Source organism: Theropithecus gelada, chromosome 8 (assembly GCF_003255815.1).
Source record: "Theropithecus gelada isolate Dixy chromosome 8, Tgel_1.0, whole genome shotgun sequence".
Classification (NCBI taxonomy): domain Eukaryota; kingdom Metazoa; phylum Chordata; class Mammalia; order Primates; family Cercopithecidae; genus Theropithecus; species Theropithecus gelada.
Genome location: NC_037676.1, coordinates 40,473,531 through 40,486,083, shown reverse-complemented (window position 1 = coordinate 40,486,083; position 12,553 = coordinate 40,473,531). Strand labels below are relative to the sequence as shown.

The following is a 12,553-nucleotide window of genomic DNA, read 5'->3' as shown; positions in this document are numbered from 1 at the left end:
CCCAATACCTGCTGTATGGCCAGGATGCTGGAGAACTCAGGAAGCCGGTCAAGACTTGGGTCTCCCTTACAAACGTAAAATCTGGGCAATTCATGATATTCCTAATTCCTTTGCTGTCCTCAGACCCTAGGTCCTCTGAAACTCTGTAAGGAGATACAAAAACTATCTGCCCCTTTGCTTGTTGCAGAATATAAATAATCATACAAAATTTTTAAAAATTAAATCTATCTTCTGAAACACTGTGGCCAACACAGCATTTATCAGGTTGAGTAAGATTCTTTTCCTAATGATTTTCTGAATATGTCAAACAAAGAGAAAGGTGACCTTTCTATAAAGAAATTCATGTGCCTTTATATCATGGGCATCTTTGATGAGAAGCTTATGTGCCTAAGTGCTGGGCAAGTCTATTTATTTATTTATTTATTTGCGATGGAGCCTCACTCTGTCGCCCAGGCTGGACCGCAGTGGTGTGATCTCGGCTCACTGCAACGGCACAATCTTGGCTCACTGCAACCTCTGCCGCCCGGGTTCAAGCAATTCTCCTGCCTTAGCCTCCTGAGTAGCTGGGATTACAGGCGCCTGCCACTGCATCCAGCTAACTTTTGTATTTTTAGTAGAGACGGGGTTTCTTGGTCAGGCTAGTCTTGAACTCCTGACCTTGTGATCCATCCGCCTCGGCCTCCCAAAGTGCTGGGATTACAGGCATGAGCCACCGTGCCCAGCTTAAGTCTTCATATTTATTAACGTCTATATAGTTTACCTGAGAGATCTTGAGGGACTCATCCTAAGGTCTAAATGAAAGCCAGGCCAAACTCAATCTCTTTTTCTCTCTGGCTGGATCGCAATGGGACAATTATGACTCACTGCAGCCTCAAACTCCTGGGCTTAAGCAATCCTCCCACCTCAGCCTCCCAAGTAGCTGGGACCACAGGTGTGCACCACCATGCCTGGCTGATTTTTCTTTTTATTATTTTTTGTGGAGATGGGGTTTCACTATGTTGCCCAGGCTGGTCTTGAAGTCCTGGCCTCAAGCGATCCTCCTGCCTCAGCCTCCTAAAGTGTTTGGGATTACAGGCATGAACCTCTGCACCCAGCCCAAACTCAGTATTTCTAAATGCTTGCACCTTAGGGCCATGCATGCTGTCTCTCTCTCTTTTCCCATAGTGGTAGGAAAAGGTCTGATTATAGTCAAAGTAAAGGGTAAAGGGTAGCCTTGCTCAAGACTGTGCCCTGTATCAAAATTTCATTTATTGTCTTGAATTTTAATGTCTTTCTTTTCTTTGTGTTAATGAATCATAGACATGGGCACCGTTTTGATAACTTTTATTTATTTATTTATTTATTTATTTGAGATAAGGTCTGTCTCTGTCACTCAGGCTGGAGTGCAGTGGTGTGATCTTGGCTCACTGCAGCCTCCACCTCTTGGGTTCAAGCGATTCTTGTGTCTCAGTCTCCCGAATAGCTGGGATTATAGGTGCGTGCCACCATGCCTGGGTAATTTTTGTATTTTTAGTAGAGACAGAGCTTCGCCATGTTGGCCAGGCTGGTCTTGAACTCCTGACATCAAGTGATCTGTCCCCCTCAGCCTCCAGAAGTGCTGGGATTACAGGCATGAGCCACTGTGCCCGACCCGTTTTGAGAACTTTAGACTAACAGTTATTGAAGTAATTGTTTTCTGTGGGAGAACTCTTAAATAGAATTTATTCATCTGTATACGTTGACCCTTGAACAACATGGATTTGAACCGCGGAGATTCACTTACATGTGGGTTTTTTTTTTTTTTTCAAGTAAGTTTCACCAGTGTGCCTGCCTCCCTTTCCACCTCCTCTGCCTCATCTGCCTCTGCCACCCATGAGACAGCAAGACCAACCCCTCTTTCCTTCTTTTTATAATTTTAATTTATTTATTATTATTTTTTGTACAGATGAGGTCTCCCTAGGTTGCCCAGGTTGGTCTCAGACTACTGGGCTCAAGCAGTCCTCCTGCCCAGGCCCCGCAAAGTGCTGGGATTACAGGCGTGAGCCACGGTGGCTGGCCGCCTCCTTCCTTCTTATGAAGACCTTTATGATGCTTCACTTCCACTTCATGAATAGTAAATATATTTTCTCTGCATTAGATTCTTAGTAACATATTCATTTCTCTAGCTTACTTTATTGTAAGAACATAGTATATAACACGTATAACATTAAAATGTGTTAATTGACTGTTTATGCTATGGGTTAGGGTTCCAGTCAACAGTAGGCTATTAGTAGTTAGGGTTTTGGGGAGTCAAAAATTGTATGTGCCCAGGCGCAGTGACTCACACTTGTAATTCCAACACATTGGGAGGCTGAGGCAGGCGGATTACTTGAGGTCAGGAGTTCAAGACCAGTCTGGCCAACATGGTGAAACCTTGTCTCTACTAAAAATAGAAAAATTAGCTGGGTGTGGTAGCATTTACCTGTAATCCCAGCTGCTTGAGAGGCTGAGATGGGAGGATCACTTGAACCCGGGAGTCGGAGGTCACAGTGAATCGTGCCACTGCACTAACCTGGGTGACAGAGTGAGACTCCACTCCCCCCCCACCCAAAAAAAAAACGTTGTACGAAGCTGGGGATGAGAATGGTGGCTCACACCTGTAATCCTGGTGCTTTGGGAGGCCAACATAGGAGGATTGCTTGAAACCAGGAGTTTGAGACTAGCCTGTGCAACATAGTAAGACCCTGTCTCTACAAAAACGAGAAGATTGCTTGAGCCCAGGAGTTCGAGGCTGCAGTGAGCTATGATTGTGCCACTGCACTCCAACTTGGGCAACAGAACGAGACCCTGTCTCTTAAAAAAAAAAAAAAATGCAGATTTTTGACGTGCAGGGATTTAGTGCCCCTAACACCTGAGTTGTTCAAGACTCAACTATATAGGTCATGGTTTTCTTGAGCTGACAAAATACAGTAAGATTCATTTAAAGTTATTCCTAAATTCTGGCCAGTCATGGTAGTTGATGCCTGTAATCCCAGCACTTTGGGAGGCCTAAGCAAGCAGATCACTTGAGGCCAGGAGTTCGAGACCAGCCTGACCAACATGGTGAAACCCTATCTCTACTAAAAATACAAAAATTAGCTGAACGTGGTGGTGCACTCCTGTAGTCCCAGCTAGTCAGGAGACTGAGGCATGAAAATTGCTTGAACTTGGGAGGTAGAGGTTGCAGCAAGCTGAGATCGCACCATTGTACTCCAGCCTGGGCAACAGAGTGAGAACTTTGTCTCAAAAAAAAGAAAAAATAAAATAAATTATTCCTAAGTTCCAAACTTTTTAATTAGAATTACAAAGATGGAATTACAATTATAATTGTTGTCATTATTTTCCTTCTACATGTAGTGTCTATGAATTATACATCTCTTAAGATGTCAATACTTGAAATCATAAGGAATACGAGGCCTAGGCTGGGTGCAGTGGCTCACGCCTATAATCCCAGCACTTTGGGAGGCCGAGGTGGGCAGATCACCTGAGGTCAGGAGTTTGAGACCAGCCTGGCCAACATGGTGAAACCCTGTCTCTACTGAAAATACAAAAATTAGCCAGGTGTGGTGGCAGGTGCCTGAAGTCCCAGCTATTCGGGAGGCTGAGTCAGGAGAATTGCTTGAACCTTGGAGGTGGAGGTTGCAGTGAGCCGAGATGGCACCATTGCACTCCATATGGGTAACAAAGCAAGACTGTCTCCAAAAAAAAAAGAGGCCTAACAGGAGAAGATTGTGAAATTTTAAATTTGTGACATCTTAAAAACTTCTGGGTTATGATAGGTTTCTTTACTGAAACACTTCCAGGTTTCTCACCGGTAAAAGTAAATATCTTAATTGAGTTCGACATTCACCCGCTATTTATCAGAAGGCTAGAGAACAGGATGATTATGTTCCATGCCACATACCATTATCTGAGTATTTTACTACTAACTTAGCTCAGAACAGATAATGAAATAATTCCACCTTTAGAGTATCCCAAAGTGATAGAAATTATTAGATTTTTCAGTTTATTTCAGTTCAGTTATGAAAATACTGAAGTCTGGTCATGCAATTGTGTTAATTGTTGATATTTTTTGAAATAAGAACCAGAAGCCTTGAGTCATTTGGTCTATTACTGCTGATCTTGCTGTGAACAGCTGTGATGCTATGAGTTGCTAACTCATTGGAATCAGTAAGATTTGGGTGTGACCCATGGAGCTGTAAGGGCTGCTGTTGCCTTTGACTTTTCTCTGTGAAGCAAGATCATGCTTTCCTAGTCATCCTTTCTTTGCTTTGTATTAGACATGTTTACTTTCGGTGAAAATTCAGCTTGACCCTGAACTTTACCCTTGGCTATAACCTGCTTCTAGGCTGGAATTTTAATTCCTTTATTTTAGAGTTCTACTCATATACTTGTAAGCATGAAAAAGCCACTTTTTTTTCATATTTTCCACCTTTTTTAGGGGGTTATAATTAGAATGGCAGAGCTCAGAGGCTAGTCCCTGTTGACAACCAATGGAACCAATGAGCTGAACAGGCTTGGAGACTTTGAGGAAATTGAAGGGAATCCCAGGGGGTGGTGGTTATTGCATCCAAGTTATCAAAGCCATTCATAATACTGAAGATGTTAACTGGTGTGCATGGTATTTAGGATATGGTAATCCATATTGACAAGTACAAGTCGTTGGTTCTTTTTAGGCATTTGAAAAAGTACGAATGATAAGAAGCCATATAACACGACAAACTCAATCTAAGTCTGTTATGCTCCTGTTTCTGACCTCATTCCTGTTCCTTACCCTCTAGATGTAACCTGTATCTTCAACTTGGTGCTTATTGTTCCTATGAATAATTTTTTTGTTTTGTTTTTAATAGAGACAGGGTCTCGTTCTGTCACCAGGCCAGAGTACAGCCCACTGTAGCTTCGACCTCCTGGGCTTAAGTGATCCTCCTGCTTCACTGTCCTGAGTAGCTGGGACTACAGGCATGCGCCACCACGCATGGCTCATTTGTTTTGTTTTTTTTTTTGTATTTTTGGGGTTTTTTTTTTGAGATGGAGTCTTGCCCTGTCACCCAGGCTGGAGTGCAATGGTGTGATCTTGGCTCACTGCAACCTCCACCTCCCGGGTTCAAACAATTCTCCTGCTTCCGCCTCTCAACTAGCTGGGACTACAGGCGCCCACCACCACGCTCAGCTAATTTTTGTATTTTCAGTAGAGATGGGGTTTCACCATGTTGGCCAGGCTGGTCTCGAACTCCTGACCTCAAGTGATCTGCCCACCTCGGCCTCCCAAACTGGTGGGATTACAGGCGTGAGCCACTGTGCCTGGCTGCTAATTTGTTTTTTGTCTCACTATGTTGCCTAGGTTGGTCTCAAACTCCTGGCCTCACCAGTCCTCCTACTTTGGCCTCCCAAGGTGCTGGGATTCCAGGTGTGAGCCACTGTGCCTGGCCTGTTCCCAGAAATGTTTTTAAATTTAGCTAACTGTGTACCCCAAAATAATATGGTAATATAAGCTGTGTGTGTGTGTAGTCATGGCATCAATTAGCATAACTCAGGAAATGTGCTCATAAAACAAGTTGATTTTTTCTCTACATTTATTTGTTGGGGATGGTTCTTCCCCTGCCACGGGACAAAAACTGATTACTCTTGTCACTCTGCTTAAAAAAAAAAAAAAAAAAGAGTTCCATGATCTCCTTAAGTACCATTCAGTAATTAAAATATATAATCAAAACTTCCTCCCTCCCTCCTGGGAAACGGTGCCACACTCTGGGCTTAGCATGAGTCTCCATCGGCCAACTGGGCTGCCGGCAGTAGCAGTGGCCAGGTCAGCCATGATGGAGGAGGCCCATTTTCTGGAGCCTTTTGCACACTTCATCCTTGCCGTGTCCACCTTTTCACATGGTCCCACTGAGCCAGTACCAAGAAGGCTGGGAAAGAGGTTGACTATTATCAGAGGACTTTCCACTTCCTTTCCTGCAGTGAGAACCTCCCTGCAGGGATGCTGTGCAGTGGGCATACGCAACATATGAATTTCTTCACCTTCTATGCCCACTCCTAGAGTGCATCCACATAGAGTTTCTCTCCTCTTCCTCACCAGCCTCCAGTTGTATCTTTCCAGATCCCTAAGCAGCTGTCTAAATAGTTAGCCACTCCTGTGACGCAGTGTCCCACGCTCAGGTCCCCTGTTGATGCCTCCCTTGCCTGAACCCTACCAGAAGTGACAGGGCAAGGAAGCCAGGTTGATGCAGCCTGCTCAGATTAGTCTTCTAGAACATAAGGAGCACAGGGAAGGAAAAAAGGCACGAGAGACAAAAGGATCCAGGACACCATGCATGCTGAGGTCTGTGTGCAGGTCTCTCTTCTGTTCCATCATCCGTAAGCCTATTCTTGCACCAATGAGACACATCTCAGCTACTACAACTTCATGTCTTGCTAGACACAGGGCATATCTCTTCACCTTTTCTAAAACCAGCATGTCAAGTTCCATTGAAAACCTTGTTGGGACCTGGATTGCCAGGCAAATATTTTTCTCAATTTTTACTAAGCTTATCTGTTTGCTTTTTTTTTTTTTTTTTTTTTAAGAGACGGAGTCTCACTCTGTCACCCAGGCTGGAGTACAGTGGCATGATCTCCGCTCACTGCAACCTCCGCCTTCCCGGGTTCAAGCGATTCTCCTGCCTCAGCCCAACTGGGATTACAGGTGTCCACCACCACACCCAGCTAAATTTTTTTTTTTTTTTTTTTTGTATTTTTAGTACAGACAGGGTTTCACCATGTTGGCCAGGCTGGTCTCAAACTCCTGACCTCATGATCCACCCGCCTCAGCCTCCCAAAGTGCTGGGATTACAGGCATGAGCCACCGCACCCGGCCAAGGTTATCTGTTAAATGAAATGATCAGATCGAATTTTACCCTCTGAGCCTAAATGCTGGCTTTGGTCTCAGAGGCATTTTTACTTGCTGTCTTAACTGCTGCATGGAGTTAATATACAGCTGTGTATTACTCTGGCAGCACGTTTCCTTAATGGAAAATTTGTGGTCACTTCAAAATCTACACAGTACTTGGGAATAGAAAACAACTATTCCCTTTCTATTCCTTGGGAATAGAAAACAACTTGTCACAAGCAAATTTCCTCAGGGAGCCCCTATCAGGGATCTGATAATTTTACATTTATAGCTCTTGCTGGCAGGGGCTAGTGAAGTTTCTATATTCAAGATGGCTGCTCTGGGGTTTCTGGTTACTTAAAAGGTGATTTTTCCTATCCTGAAATAGTCCCTCCATGTCATTAAACATTAAGTGAAGATCTTTTCTGCAATATTAAAAATCCCCCAAAACATGCTTTCCTAATTGTGCGCGTGTGTGTGTGTGTGTGTGTGTGTGTGTGTGTGTGTGGTGGTGGTGGTGTTTTTGAGACAGGATCTCATTCTGTCACCCAGGCTGGAGTGCAGTGGCATGATCTCAGCTCACTGCAGCCTTGACCTCTCAGGCTCAAGCGATCCTCCCACCTCAGCCCTGCAAGTAGCTGGGACCACAGGCATGGGCCACCATGCCCGGCTAATTTTTGTGTTTTTTGTAGAGACAAGGTTTCGCTGTTGCCCAGGCTGGTCTCAACTTCCGGGCTCAAGTAATCCGCCCACCTTGGCCCCTCAGAGTGCTGGGATGATAGGCGTGAGCCCAGCCCCTACGTTTTTGTTTTTGTTTTTGTTTTGAGATGGAGTCTTGCTCTGTTGCCCAGGCTGGAGTGCAGTGGCGCGATCTTGGCTCACTGCAGCCTCTGCCTCCCAGGTTCAAGCTATTCTTCTGCCTCAGTCTCCTGGGTAGCTGGGATTACAGGTGCTTGCCACCACGCCTGGCTAATTTTTGTATTTTCAGTAGAGATGGGGTTTCACCATGTTGGCCAGGCTGGCCTCAAACTCCTGACCTCAAGTGATCCACCCACTTCGGCCTCCCAAAGTGTTGGGATTACAGGCGTGAGCCACTGTGCCTGGCCTGGCCCCTAATTGTTAACTGAAGCACTCCTCATTTTAAAATTAGAAACGAGAATCACAGACGTTGGTTTTCAAGCACATAATCCTTCAAACATCTAAGAAAATAGAAACTGGACTAAGTAAAACATTTGTAGATTTTATGAGATAAACAAAGATATGCAAGTTGTGCACATGAATCCTTTCGTTGGGAGGAAAAGATCACGTCTGTTTCTCGGCCCTTGCACATCCCAGAATCTGAGCTTCTAGTTATGTTGTTTGACACTCGGCTGCTCCGTGAAGAGTAATTACCAAAACATTTTGAATACAAATTATTATCATTTCCTGGCAGTAAACAGGTCTGTTAAAACATGAAGCGAGAGAATATATACATGAACAGAAACAGAAAGATCAAGAACAACAGATACGGCAGCTAATAGGTGGATTTTTAGGTCTCTTTCTGCCTTTTTTTTTTTTTTTTTTTTAAAGAACTCTTTGTAGGTAAAACAAAGAATTTCTTCAAAGATAGTTTATGAATCTGAAGATTAAAGATTTCACTAGCAAAGTAAAATGTGACAGCACAAAGTTAGATCTAAGTTACTAGGTCAATAAATCCTTTTATTGCTCAGATACTATTTTTTTAAAAACCCACAACATCCTACTAGCAGAAACTTGTTTTCACTTGACAATAACCCTTAACCAAAGATCTTTGGTAGTACCTAACTTGTAAAAACTATTTTGTTTTTTCAACAAAACAAATAGTTTTTTCAAAATGGAGGCTTAAAAGTGTGAAGAGTAGGCATTAAGTTCCCACGGGGCTTCCTGGTTCCAGGCAGAATTTCACAGAACTTCGTATCTGCAGCATTTGAGGTATATATACAGGAAGAACTTAGGATATAATTCAGAAGAGCCAAGATCTTTCTTTTGGTTCTGTAATTCTGTGCCTACTCATTTTGGAGCAAAATACATGTATTGCTGTACCCCTAACAATCCTAGCATGTAGGTGGTCCACAATCCGCATTTTAGCATTCCCAACAATCCACAGCAATGGGATGTTATTCAGATGTTTGCCGTTCTCTACACATTTCCAAGTTTTAAGTACAGTACTGGAGAGCACCATCATAAAGCCATTTATTCCAGCTCTTGAGGGTGGGGTAGAATAAAATCGTTCACACTGACACCCTTGCACATTAAAGCTGGTCACCGTGTAATGGTTATAGTCATCGATGTTTATCCTTCCAGCAAGCACACATGAGGACGGGGATCACTTTGGCCTGTTTCAGTTGGTGTTTGCACTACAGAGTAGTCTCTGGTAATGTTACACTACAAGCCTTCTTGGTTCATTTTCTCTAATGAGTGAGAAGCACCTTTTTTCATATTGTTCTTGTAACTTTGATTTTACATAGAGAAATTCAGTAGCAAGAACTCAAATGAGTACCAAGTATGGTTTGTGCTTTATTAGGTCCTTAGAGAATTTTGAAAAGTGGAAATTATCTGAAAATAAACTTTTATCAGAAGACTAAGTTAAAAGAATTAAGGAGAAATAGACTGCTAAGTTTTCCAGTTTCAATGATAGCTAGATTTAACGTTAGACAGAGAACAATACAGGACAAAGTATGAGCAGAAGACTTATTTATTATTTACACTACCCAACTCAGAGGTTTCGATGCAATTCCTTTCCTTTCCCTGGGAATTCCTAATCTAGAATTAAAGGGCATTGGGATCCTCAAGGGTACTTATCTCCAGGCAAAAGTCCACTCTATTGGAGATTAAACCACAGATATCTCCTCCCAGTTTTAGAAGACTTTACCAAGGGAGCACACAAATCACTACCTATCAAAAGCCAGACAAACACTGCACTAATCCAGGTGTAGCCTCGTAATTCTATTCTGATGTTAATGACCTGATGGGTCAACTTACCTCTTATTCATTTATTCATTTCACAAATATGTGAGAGCTAAGTATCTGTAGCACTGTGTATGAGGATGCATGGAGTGTGGGGTGGATGCAAGGTTAAGTAGGAAACCACCTCTGCCCTCATGGAATGTACAGTCTCCTTTGTTGGGAGGGGGAAGGAAGCTGGTGAAGGGGAGAGGAGGTAAGTATAAATCACACATGGCACTAATACTCTGATTTCCTTTGACATTAAAACAAATAAAGAACAAAGCATGTTACTCCTGGGAAACTGTAGCTTTAACTTATGCTAGGGGCCAGGGCTAAGTGGAATACGGAAGACATTTAACTGAGGTGTTATGACCTCTTTTTTGACTCCTGGCTATATAAGTATTATTTACTATGAGTTTCACTGGATAAGGAGAGACACTGAACATTTTAAAATAGGAAAATAAGCTTACAAAAGAAAGTTGGAATATGGACTGTAACTTCTAAGTTGTTAATTTTCTACAAATCTACCTTATTTAAAAGAAATGGAGTCTGGGCCGGGTGCAGTGGCTCACACCTGTAATCCCAGCACTTTGGGAGGCTGAGGCCGGCGGATCACCTGAGGTCAGGAGTTCTAGACCATCCTGGCCAATATGGCAAAACCCTGTCTCTACTAAAAATTGCACCACTGCACTCCAGCCTGGATGATTAAGAGCAAAACTCCGTCTCGAAAACAAAAAACCAAACAACGGAGTCTGTATTTGGATTGTTTGTAATGCAATGCTTGAGGGGATGAGTAGCCCATTAGACATAATGTAACTATTACGCATTGCATGCCTGTATCAAAACATCTCATGTACACCATGAATGTAGACACCTATGTACCTAGAAAAATAAAAATATAAAAAGAACCCCACACTGAGTCATCAGGTGATCCAAGATAGTAACAATAACTGTGATGCCTTTTTCCTAATGAAACATGTCAATGTCTTATTTCTTTAAATACGTTTTTTAGGCCAGGCATGGTGGCCCAGACCTGTAATTCCAGCACTTTGGGAGGCCGAGGCAGGCAGATCACCTGAGATCAGGAGTTTGAGACCAGCCTGGCCAACATGGTGAAACCCCATCTCTACTAAAAATAAATTAGCTGGGCATGGTGGTGGGCGCCTGTAATCCAGCTACTTGGGAGGCTGAGGCAGGAGAATCACTTGAATCCGGAAGGTGGAGTTTGCAATGAGCCGAGATGGTGCCATTGCACTCCAGCCTGGGCAAAAAGCAAAAGTCCATCTTAAAAAAGTAAGTACATTTGTCAATTATCATGGACTATTCCTTTTTTTTTTTTTTTTTTTGACCTCTGAACTTTTTATTGGCCTCTTGCTCCCCAAAGGGTACCCTGCTTCTGCTGGCTTAATGTCTCAGAACTTTGGTGTCGCTGGTCTTAGACACCACCTTGCTATCCACTATCCGGTGGGTTGGTCTTTTGGATGGTTTGCATGGAGTGGCTGCCGTCCAGGGCATCACCAAGATTGAGGCCCTCGCTGTCTTCCAGCAGGCGGCGATAGGTGGCGATCTCAGCCTCCAGCTTGACTTTGATGTTCAGCAGGTTCTCGTACTCCTGGACCTTGCGCTGGCCCTCTGCCCAGGTCTGTGCCAGCTTCAACTCCAGGTGCAGCAGGATTCCACTGAGCTGCTCCATCTGCAGGGTATAGTGGGCCTCCACCTCCCTCAGGCTGTTCTCCAAGCTGGTCTTCAGATCTCTCATTGAGTCCAGGTTGATCTCCAAGCACTGGACTGTATGTCTCAGGTCCATGAGTGTCACCTCCGACCTTAGCAGACTGAGTGGTGACCACTGTGGTCCTCTCCTCAATCTGCTGAGACCAGTACTTGTCTAGCTTGTCTGGATTCCTCCGAGACAGCTCGTCCTATTGGGCCCTGATGTCTGCCATGATCTTGGGGAGGACTTGAGATATGGGGGCATCTACCTCCACGGCCAACCCAGAGTTGGCAATCTGGACTTGCAGGTCTTTTACTTCCTCTTCGTGGTTCTTCTTCATGAGCAGCAGTTCCTCAAGAGCCCCCATCTCTGTCTCCAGCTGCAGCGGAGTGACATTGGTGTCATCAGTGACCTTGCGGAGCCCATGGACGTTGCTCTCCACAGACTGGTGCATGGACAGCTCTGTCTCATACTTGACTCTAATGTCATCAGCAACAAGATGGGCATTGTCGATCTGCAGAATGATGTGGACATTGTCCACAGTATTTGCAAAGATCTGAGCCCTCAGGTCCTTGATGGTCTTGAAGTAATGGCCCCAGTCTCTGACATGGGGTCCCTTCTCCAGATACCCCTGGATTTTGCTCTCCAGCCTCCAGTTCTCAGTCTCCAGGCTCCTCACTCTGTCCAGGTAGGCCAGGTGGTCGTTCAGGCTTTGCATGGTCTCCTTTTTGTTCTGGATGCCCCCCATTCCTGCCAAACCCCCAGCCATCCCTGTGGCCAGGCCCCGAGACCCCAAGCTGTACCAGAAACTGGTGGAACAGGACATGGAGATCCGGGAGCCTAAGCCCCTAGTGCCTGCATAGATGCTGGCTGTGCTGCTGACCAGCCGGGTGCCACAGCTGGGTGGCTGGACAGAGCCCAGGGACTGGTAGTTGGTGGAGAAGGTGGAGCGAGTGGTGAAGCTCATGCTGTCCAGGGAAGAGAGCAGGAGGTCAGGCCTCAGGCTTTGTCAACGACTA

General features: G+C 44.4%; 1 pseudogene; it reads right to left on the bottom strand.

Annotated features, from left to right (window-relative positions):
• Positions 1-11,227: 11,227 nt before the first annotated feature.
• Positions 11,228-12,501, bottom strand: LOC112630703 (annotated as a pseudogene).
• Between the last annotated feature and the right edge of the window lie 52 nt (positions 12,502-12,553).